Genomic DNA, 11936 nt, shown 5'->3' on the forward strand with positions numbered 1-11936 from the left:
GAGGGATAGAGAGTTAGAAACATCGATGAGAGAGAAACATCGACCAGCTGCCTCCTGCACACCCCCTACTGGGGATGTGCACGCAACCAAAGTACATGCCCTTGACCGGAATTGAACCTGGGACCTTTCAGTCCGCAGGCCGATGCTCTATCTACTGAGCCAAACCGGTTAGGGCGGAATAGTGAATTGTTTGACAAGGTTGAGAATCACTCTCTTGACTCATTCCTTCTTCTTTGCCTCCCTACCATCAGCTCTTCCCACAACATCCAGAGTTACCCTGTTAACACTGGGATAGACCCTGTCACCTCTCTTCACACAGTTCCCAGTGGCTTGCCATGTCACTTAGAATAAAACACCAAACACAGTGCTGGGTGATTTTTTTCCTGGTAACTTCTCTCCTTCGCCTCCTACCACCCTGCCTGCTGCAACACCCACAACTCACTCTTCTATAGCAAGTGCTGAGCTTGCATTTTTTCCCCTCACACATTCAGGAAACAGCCACCTGAGATCTTTTCTCTTTTCCTTTTGCACAAGTGCCCTTCATCCAGATGCTGGATGGCAGTGCTGCTCGTCATTCAGGTCTCTGCTCAAATGTCTTCCTTTACTGTAACGCACAGTCTCAGACTGCCCATCTTCATTATCTCTTCCCTTACCATGATTTTACTTTTTAAAAAAGCATGTTCATTAGTTCTTGGTACACTACACATTTATATTTTATTGTCTCTTTCCAAACTCTATGAAAGCAGAGACATGGTCTCTTTTGTTCCCTGCTTGATCTGTGGTGCCTAGGATGGTGCTGGCACATGATGAGTCATTCAGTTTTATTATATGAATGAGTGTCTATGTTTTCAAATGTCATATTTGACTATTGAAAGTGCCATTTAAGTGTAAGATCATGGGCAATTCAGCTCTAAGCCCCAATTTCCACATCTCATTTAAGATGCCTATTTCATAAGATGCCTGCAGAGCAGTGATTGTCAACCTTTTTCATCTCGTGACACACATAAACTAATTACTAAAATTCTGCAGCACACCAAAATATGTATTTTTGGCCGATCTGACCAAAAAAATAAGTATAATTATAATTCATTCACACAAAACAGCTATTGTTGTGTTGGCTGTTGGTATTTTTTAATTTGACAATTAAGAGAAAAAATATCATTGCCCCTGACTAAATCGTCAGGTGTTGCATGTTTTGAACATTCTTGCGGCACACTGATTGAAAATTGCTGCTGCAGAATTTTAAAAAGATGATTTATGGAAAGCCTTTATTATAGCATAGAATACGTACTCATCTTATTTAAAATATCTATCATCTATCTATCTATCTATCTATCTATCTATCTATCATCTATCTATCACCTATCATCTTTCTATCATCATTTATCTATACTGATAAAGAGCTAATATGCTAAGGTAAGGGGTAAAGATCAGAAACGGGGCGGAAGCAGGGAGACGCCCGGAGAAGGCGGGACCAGCCCGAGGCAACTGGAAGGACTGAGGGCGGGGCTTAAAGCGGCCAGAGAAGGCCAGAGAGTTTGGGGGCTGGGCCAGGCGTGCTGAAGCTCTGCGTGGACAGGTTTGGGTGTCAAGGCAGGGCTGCAGGTGGGTGGGTGGCGCCACGCGATTTCGCGTGCTGGGCTCCTAGTCTATAATATACCTGCCTTCTTTCCTATCAACCCATCTGTCTTTCTACGTATCTCTCCATTTATCACATTTATGCATCCAACTATGCATTACTTATCCATGTGTTCTCTCTGTCTTTCTGATCCTTTTATTCTAACAATACAGAGTAGTTATATTAGCCCTAGTGTTCCTTTGATTATGTAGTTTTTGAGATTTGTATATCTTGCGGGTATGCATAGATTCTGAAAATTATTCTCAAGAAGACAAACTTTAATGACTTGTTAGGAGTGATGGGAAAATGACACAGAAAAACTCTCTGGGCATATATAATATTATTTTATTATTTTTAGTCTTTTCTAGAAAATGCTTTCAACTAGTAGATCTATTTTACTGGATTTCATCTGTTCTCCTATTACAAGAATTTAATTCATTGAAATGTGTTAATTTTAAGTGCCATATCAAAATAATTGTCCATGATGGGGCTTCAGATTTATATAGGAACCATTATAAAATTATCTTCATAACTAGATAGTTGAATTTCAGTAAGAACAAGAATTAATCCAATTTATAAGAAATTTAATTAAAGAATTTTGGTCCATTTAGAGACATGGAACTCAATCACACAAGTGTTTTCTTCAGTACTTTTACTCTCCATCTTTTCATTTCTCTATAGATCATTCAGGGATTTTTGCCTTGTATCTGTCATTAAGGTAAATAGTGATCTGTGGGTCTAATTATTGGTGATATGCAGGGCAAACTTCTAGTTACTAAATAACCACTATTTTATTCTCTTTTGGGGGATGTATGCTCTTTCAAAAATACACAATACTTAAAGATTAAGCAGAAAATGCAATAAATATTTCATACACTAACTGATTCTTTAGATGAAATTTCAAAATCAATTGCAGCATTGTTTGAAATAGCAAAACATTAGAAACAATTCAATTCACAAGGAGTTTGGTCAAGGGAAAAATGGCATACTTATATACATACAGTCTTTTGTAAATTAAAATATATACATATCTAGGAGAATATTTGTCAAATTATTGAGTGGCTTTTGCTTTGGGATTAGAGTTATGAAGTAATTTTGCTTTCTACATATTTCAGCTTGATAGAGTTTGATAATCATCATCTAGTCATAGTAATAATAAAAAAGCAAAGCAGATGAAAATCCTCTAATATATCTAGATAAACTTTCTAGAAAAAAATATCTGCTATTAAGTATTTTTTAAAATAATTTAGGAGTCAGAAGAATTTATATATGCAGTTCAATGCTTCTGGGGAAGAATGTAATTTGAAACCTACAAAAAATAGAGTACTTGGACAAGTTACTTAACCTTTCTCAGCCTATTTCTTCACTTGTAAAATGCAGATAATAAAAGTAACTACCTCAAAGATAGTAAAATGGAACGGGAGAATTACTATTCACATTAAATGTCGTGTCAAAGGAAACTCTTGGCCTGACTTTTAAATCAGAACAAGAAAGCTCTTCCAGAAGAATAGGGGACATAGAAGAAATACTGATTCCTAGTGATTGTAGCCTTTGGCTCCCCTCCAGAACTTCATGTTCATTCATTTCTTCTTTCACATATTCAAGTAGAAATGACCACCCCATGGCAGCTTCTGGTGGGCCCTTTCCCAAAGCCCACTAGGAAAGAATATTTTCTATTCAGGATGTTGAAGGCTTTGTCTAATTTTCCAGCAAGAATTTCAGAAAGGTTAAATACTGTAGCTCAAGCTCATGACACCAGGGACAAAAGCTTGGTCCCAAATATGTGGTGGAGGGATGTGTGCCTAATGTTGAATCTTAGGAAAGATAGAAATTGAGCTGAGTTTCTATGTGTGTGACCCAGATCTCCACAGGTCTTGAGTTTATGTGACTAACCAAGAATAGTCACATTAAAATTAATGTGTTTATATTGCTGGCTCATCTCCTCCCTCCTGATTAAAAATAGGGCCTCAATTCCTCTCCTCCTTAAAACTCCCTAAAACTGGGGGTTTTGCTGATGGCCAGCATCTTATGTTCCTCCCACTGTGAAATACCTTGTTGATGTATCTTAAGTAGTAAGTTGAGACCAGAATCTTGTGGTAGCTTTTGCTGTAAACATGCTCCAGGAGGCTGGTGCTTCTCTTCTAAGGTCCTGCCTCTTGAGCTACCCAAGATGTAAAACCTTTGAGTTGTCAAATAGCTGTATACTCCTTTATTTCTTACTGTCACATCAAATCTCAGTAGGAATATCTCTTCCCCCAGATAGGAGACTGAAGCTGTTCAAAAAACCCAAAGCTTTGTGAAATGCTTGCTCCTTGAATGTTGCACACTTCTCAAATCTGCTTTTTAAAATTTTATTTCAGTTCCTAGCTCCTCTCCAAATAATTCAAATCTATTTTTCTGCCCGAAAATAGACCATATTGTCTTTTTACTTCATTAACTTCTGGGTTCTTCAGAAAAACCTGATTCTTCTAGGTTCTTCACAAGAACTTTTTCTGTTATTAGGTAGGAACATTGTCCCATAAATTCTGTAGATAAAACCAGATTCTTCAGGCTGGACTTTAAGATTAATCTGGGAACCTACATTAGTATATTGGTAGCTTTGAGAAGGGAAAAGAGCTGTTTTTTATTATTGTTGACAGTTTTACAAATGTCTCCCATTTCCTCCCTTTTTGCCCCCTCCACTCTAACCCTGCCCCACCCCAGGCTTTCTGAGAGCTAACATTTTTGAGGGCCTCTTGTGTATTTCATCTCATTTTATGTTTACAATGGACCTCTGAATTAGCTTGGAGTCCCAGATTTTGTCTGTTAGCTAAATTCTCAACCCATTCTCAATCACTGTACATGTTCATCTTTATTGCAGGGGCTAGAAGTCTTAGAAATATATTCTCCAGACCCTGACTCTCTTACTGCCAGGCTTTGTGTGTGGTTTGGGTTTTGCCATTGAGATTTACTTATGCAAGATTTGGAAGGTGAAAGGATGCAGAGGTGACTTTTCCTCCTTCAGTGGTGGCAGCTGATTAGTAGACTTCTGCAGACTTGGATTTCATGGTAGCTTAGCTCAGTGTCACACTGCCTGGTTCCCAGATTTTGGGCTGTGGGCTGTTGTAAAATTGGCAGCTGTGTCAGGAGGCTTTCTCACCTCTGGGTAACAGCAGCAATTTTATGATCTCTTGCAGCTGCTGTAACATGACTTGAAATCTAATAGCAGCCCTGTTGACTATTTTAGGAATCTCATATAAGTGAAATCATACAATAGTTATTCTTCTGCGACTTACTTATTCCACTTAGCATATCTTCTAGGTTCATTCATCTTGTTGCAAATGGTAAGATTTTCTTCTATTTAAAGGCTGAGTTATATGCTATTGTATGTGTATATCACATCTTATTTATCCATTTGTGTGTCATTGGACATTGGGTTGTTTTCGTATTTTCGCTATTGTGAACAATGCTACAATGAACATGGGAGTGCAGATAGATCTTCGAGATCCCGTTTTCAATTATTTTGGATATATATTCAAAAGTGAGGTTGCTCAATCATATGGCAATTCTATTTTTAATAATTTTGAGGAAGTTTCATTCTGTTGTCCATAGAGGCTGAAACATTTTATATTTCCATTAACAGTGTACAAGTGTATAATTTCTCCAAAGCCTTGCCAACATGATCTTTTTTGTTGTTGTTTGTAGCCATCATAACAGGTGTGAGGTGATATTAATTGTGGTTTTGGTTTGTATTTCCCTGATGATTAATAATGTTGAGCATCTTTTTATATACCTGTTGATATTTTGCATGTGTGTGTGTTTTAGAAATTATATTCAATTTATTTGCCTATTTTTAATAGGGTTATTTATTTAGTTAGTTAGTTTTGCTATTGAATTGTAGGAGTTTCTTATAATTTTGGGGAATGAATCCCCTACCAAGCTCTTAAGATTTGCAAATATTTTCCCCCATTCCATAGGTTGCCTTTTCACTTTGTTGATTGCTTACTTTGTTTCTTGTTTTTTGACTTTAGTTTATGAAAATCATTTTTGATGATTCTATCTCATTTGTTTACAAAGAAATAATTTTTTTAGACTTCAATGAATATAGATAAATGTGTATTCATTAAGCTAGAATTAGTTACTGAGGTTCTATAGGTCTGTAGATAGTATTAACTTAATGATTTACATTCATTTATTATTTTTTAACATTATTACTTTTCTATTGTTCTTTTCTCTTGAGATGGATCACATTTTCTGATGTAGAATAAACTTATATTATATTCTGAACATTATAAATGTATGTCATGGAGGTTCTTGATTCTGTTATAATCATCCAAATAATGTTAATTTTCTTAGCAGACAATTGGATAGTCAAACCAATCTTTTTGCACCATTTCAAATATCAGCTCAGTGATTTTATCCACACCTGGATGGCTCTTTATAAATTATTTTTATTATTATTTTTAAAATCCTCACTCGAGGATATGTTTAGAGAGATCAAGAGGGGGGGGGGGAAGGGAGAGAGAGAAACATCAATTGGCTGCCTTCCTTATGTGCTCAGACCAGGATCAAACCCACAACCCAGTTATGTGCCTAGACTGGAATTGAACTTGCAACTTTTTGATGCACAGGATGATGCTCAACCAATTGAGCCACTAAGCTGGGCATACTGTACTGCTTTCAATCTGCCATTGAATGCATAGTTCAAGGGCCAACCAGAGATTTTTACACAGAATTTGTGACACCCCATTTCAGTCTCTCTTTCTTCCAAGGTTCCCCTGTCACTTTCCAGAATTCTGTACTCTGTTTATTTAGATTAGAAAGATGAGGCTTCTCTGAGAGTTTTGGTCACGATGCAGTGTTAACTACAATACGTTGCCAACTCAGTGCATGTTTTCTCATTCAGTTTGCTTCTTGGATAATTGACTCCCAAACAGATTCTGCATGTTCTTGTTCACTCTCCAGGCTCCTTAGATAATTGTTTATTGTATTTTGTCAGAAGTTTATAGTTTTCATCTGTGAAGAGACTGGTCTGGTGGATTTTTTAGTCATATCAGATTTATAACTTTTATTATTCTTAAACAACAGCAGATTACTTATTGCTCATGTAAACTCCTAAATATTGATTCTTAATAAACACTTATCCATGTGATTATTCAATGTCTCAGCTCCTTTTATCTTGTGATTCTGTTCTGCTCACCAGCAATAGATAGAGAAAGAGCATGGAGTACAACACATGGGAAGTGTGTATGGCCAGGCAGGGAGGTAGCACACATCATTTTCACTCTCATTCTATTGAAGAGAAGTCAGTAACGTAGCCTTATGGAACTTAAATAATGACACCAACTCTGGCTCAGTAAAAGGAGAAAATGTTTTCTAATCAGCCAGTAGCCTCCAATACATAGAGTTTTGATCATTAATGTTTTTAGTAGGATTACTACAAATTGCATATTCTGAAGAAATTTTAATATGCTCACAATATTCATCAATATCCACTAAAGATTCCCTGAACTACAAATAATATCTGCTCATTATCGTCATCTCATAATATTGTCTAAAATACACTTTTATGGACATATTATTCATGTTGGAGTATGACTGTCATACAGATCTATGAATTCATTTAAAAACATTATTGAATACCTCTTATATCTAAGATTTACGAGAAATAGTCATTATTGCAGAAGAGCACTTTATAGTCATTAACTCAGGAAAGGAAGAATAACAAAATCAATTCTGTCAAATTACTATTATAGGACAATTTACTTTGTGTATTTCATACTTCAATATATGAGGTTATAACTCATTACTGACAAGAAAGGATATATTATATTCACTTCCTTTTATTAATATGAAGAACATTAATGTGGCAAATAATATGGACTACATAAAAAGAAAGAAATCACTAACTTACCATGAGTCAGAATAGCAAATCCTATATTGGAATATGATGTTAGAGATAAAAGAATGAGAAAATTCTCATTACATCTATCTTTTAAAAATGAAGAGAGAGAGAGCTATCTACTTCAACAGCTTTATTTCTGAGGCAGATTCAGGCTTTTTTTTTAAAGGTAATAGACACAGTAGATTGTTTCCTGTAATACTTTCCTCTCATCATCTAAAATTGGTGTGTTTTTATTTCTATTCAGAGAAATGAAGAGCTAGTGTTGATTCAGGATATTTAGACCTTCAGTACCCTGAGATGCACTAGCAGGTGAGCTGAGGTCAATATGACTGTCATTTTCTCTCTAAAGAAAGGAAGAAACTATACTTGCCTATGTCATACTTTTCCTTCCTTTGTAGTAGTTTGCTAACTGCTGTGACCATAGTAGTTGGGAAAACTGGGGAATGATAATTGCTGTATACCTTCCCCTCTTTTCATTTATTTTTTGTTCTTAGATCATAATCCTTTAATTTATTTCAAGGAAAATTTGCTCTCACAAAGCTAAGACAGAAAAATATAGGTCTACATGAATTTTATTTGGTATTTTCAGCAAAAACAAACAAACAAAAAAACCAAAGGGAACTGCTGGAAATTTCCAAGACATGTGAATTAGTCACTACATAATATCCAATACTGTGCAATAAAGTGACCATATTTTCCATCAACTTAGAATGTGGGATAAACATCTAGGTATCAGGCATCAAGAAGAGAGAAAATGATGATAAACTTCTTTATCACCCTTTCTCATAACCCAGAACGAATGTGACTTGAAATATGGACCTAAACATTTGCTTAGCCTTGTGGGTAGTCGCATTTCCCAAAGCTTTCAGGGATCCAAGCTCTATACACATAGACACATTGTGATTTGCTTTACCAAGTGGTCACTCACAGGAAGCCTCTCAGGTGGGCTTTTACATGGAAAGCAAGAGTCAAGTTCAGAGAGTACAGGCATCTTGCCCACCATTCTCTCATCATCCATAGACATGCGATGCAAAGAGATTTGAGGTCATCACGTGATTAATTTGAATCTGCCATTTCAAGTTCATTCTCACCGTGTCTCTCCTTACACACTTGGTAAAACCTAAGACAAACAATTACTATTTTATTTTCAGCTCCACGCAGGGGCACTGCTTCTTCCAAGCAAAGTCTAGAGTAGAATTTTCCTGGAATACCAAGTTATTGCTCAGAACTATGGAGATCAGGCATGAGACCAACAAAGCACAATGTTCATTTCTAAAGAAGGCAGATAAGCCAGTGTAAAACTAATTAGTTGGATCTTTAATTGTATAACTAAGGTGCTTTATGAGTAGCCATGTGGCTCATGGTAGTTAAGAAATTTCTTACAATTCACAGAGAAGCCTATGGGAATGAGTTGGGGATGTTTCTATTTCTTCATGTTTATCATAGCATATCATAATCTTACCATGTGTATTGAGGTCAGACTCTGGAGTAGAGTCTTATGCATAATACATATTTTTAAGTTCTTTCATTTTCATCCTATGACATAAGACAAGAATATTTGAAACTCGACAATTGGGATGAGTTTGATATTCTCACATTGTTCAATGGATGACATTGAATTAACCAGATAAGACATTTATTGAAATTTAGATTCCAATTTTAATTTTTTTTCTTAAGACATTTTTATTTCTTAAATGATTTTCTTTTTTAAAATAAAAGACTCATTTTCATTACGTTTAATGTGTATTGTGGTAAAAAAGAGGAGAGCAGGATTATTTTCCTTTCAGTTTTTATATTTAAATTCTAAGATTCTTTGTGCATAGAGTGTGCACAGGCCAATAGGTATGATAGGTTAGTGTGTATATCAAAGGCATGCTCCCTGCTGGGCCCTTTGTCATGTCTCAGAATTGGCCAACATACTAGTATTTTGAAGATAGAGCTGACAGTACTTGCATCTTTATTGATTGAGTCTAATGAAAGGAGAGAATCAAGGAGTCTTCTGTTTTTAGCAGGAAAAAGGTGTTAAATGTGGTACATATTTACTAGGAGAAAAGTGAAACTAAGAGAGTGCATTGAGACTGAATTTTTGTACCCTCTCCCTAATTCATATGTATGTCCTATTCATCAATGTGATGTTATTTAGAGGTGGGATCTTTAGGAGGTAATCATGAATGTGGAGCCCTCAGTAATGGTATTAATGCCTATATAAAAAGAAACATGAGAGACCTTACTTCCTCTCTTTCTGCTCTCCACCATGTGAGGCTACAAAGAGAAAATAGCTGTGGTCTGCTAACCAGGAAGCAGGCTCTCACCAAACATGGGATATGCTAATGCCTTGATCTTCAACTTTTCAGCCTCTAGAACTGTGAGAAATTAATGTTTATTATTTAAACCTTCCACCCTCCCCCGCATTGGCTCCCCCACAAAAATTAGTTAGCCTCAGGAAGGGCAGCCTTTCTTTAGCCAAGAAGTTTTTTAAGATGTCCAACATAAAACTATATAATAAAGAGGTAATATGCAAAATGACCATCACTCCAATACACAAGATGGCGGCCCCCATGTGGACAAAAGATGGCCTGCAGGGGAGGGCAGTTGGGAGGGACCAGGCCTGCAGGGGAGGGCAGTTAGGAGGAACCAGGCCTGCAAGGGAGGGCAGTTGGGGCCACCAGGCCTGCAGGGGAGGACAGTTGGGGGGACCAGGCCAGCAGGAGAGGGCAGTTAGGGGTGACCAGGCTGTTAGGGGAGGGCAGTTAGGGGCAATCAGGCCACAGGGGAGTGGTTAGGGTTTGATCAGGCCGGCAGGCAGAAGAAGTTAGGGGCAATCAGGCAGGCAGACGAGCAGTTGGGAGCCAGCAGTCCTGGATTGTGAGAGGGCTGTATTGTGAGGTGGAATTGAGTCTAATCAGGCAATTGGACATCCCTCGAGGGGTCCCAGATTGGAGAGGGTGCAGGCTTGGCTGAGGGACACACATCCCAATCCCCATGCAAGAATTTTGTGCACTGAGCCTCTAGTTATACATAAAACGTCAAACATATATACAATACTCAGTAGATAAACCAATCTCAACATCAGTGAGGCAGAGATGTATATACTTTTTTTTAGGAGGCCCTGAAAAATCACATAGCGTTAGGTAGAGCTGTACAATTCACATACAGAGAAGTGGAGCAAATATTTGGGAGCAAGAGTATAATCTATCACTAGAGTTAAAGACAGTTCACAAAAGCATGAATAAGAATGACTAGCAAAATACACATATTTAGCTAAAGTAGTAAAAACATATAAATTAATAACATAATGGTAATTCCTGGTGCAGATGGAAAAATAAATTATTTTAACTTCCCTGATGATGACTTGACCTTAAATATTGGGATCTTTACTCTCAGAATTCCATCTTGATCAGAAGCAAAGAATATAATAAAATAAATTTCAAAAATTACCATAATTACATTAATCACAAAGCCGGTTGAAACTCTATTTTGTGAAGTAACACACTTGAATGCATTGAGGAACCCATTATAGTACCTGTGATTATTTCTGTTTATTTGAATAATGGATGACCTCTTTGAATCAATTTGCATTTTTCTGATTATTTTATAAGTAACAGACATTGTATGAGATTAAAAATATATTTTTAAGAAGTTGAACCATGCAAACTCATAATTTTTAGTAGACATTGCCTACACAGGACAAAACATTTTGTCTCTGTGTATAAATCTAAGGAAAGACAAGTTAAAAACAGTTATCAAGGCTGGCTACATGGGATAACCTCTTCTAGGGCTCTGTCAAGTGAAACATTTTTAGACATTTCAGACACATACACACTGTGCACCACTCACTTGCTCTCTGTCAGAGCCTTTGTGTCCTATAATTTTAAACTCTAAAAATACTCAGTGGTGAAATATTGATTTCCTCTCTAGTTTCTGCGCAGATTTTACTTGGAGACCTGGTAAGGATTACACTCTCTGAGATCAGTACTTGACCCCACACTTTGTTCTTTAGTGAAGACACACGTTGTATCTTTATATGTTCACCTCAGATAGTCTATGTCTTTTTCTTGCCGTTTGTGTTATAGTATATTCAAAGGAGGATCATTGTTTTATTTTCAAAACAGCTAATGATAAATATCCAAGGTGTGTACAGGTTTTCTAAGAAGGCAAACACAGATGAACAAGTCAGTAACTATATTTATTTGTTTATTCATAAGTAAATGGCCATAGGTTAAACTAAACATTGTTTATAATTTTGTAATATTATCTGAGTATTATTTATAATGAGTAACTAAATTATTATCTCCCTGAAAGCAGGAAGATTTATTTAATCATTTTTGATTCATATATAGTATATATTTAGTCTCTCTCTCTCTCTCTCTCTCTCTCTCTCCTATATATATATATATATATATATATATACACACACAGATCTATATATTATAT

The sequence above is a fragment of the Myotis lucifugus genome, unplaced genomic scaffold (assembly GCF_000147115.1).
Source record: "Myotis lucifugus unplaced genomic scaffold, Myoluc2.0 scaffold_64, whole genome shotgun sequence".
In the NCBI taxonomy this organism is placed as follows: domain Eukaryota; kingdom Metazoa; phylum Chordata; class Mammalia; order Chiroptera; family Vespertilionidae; genus Myotis; species Myotis lucifugus.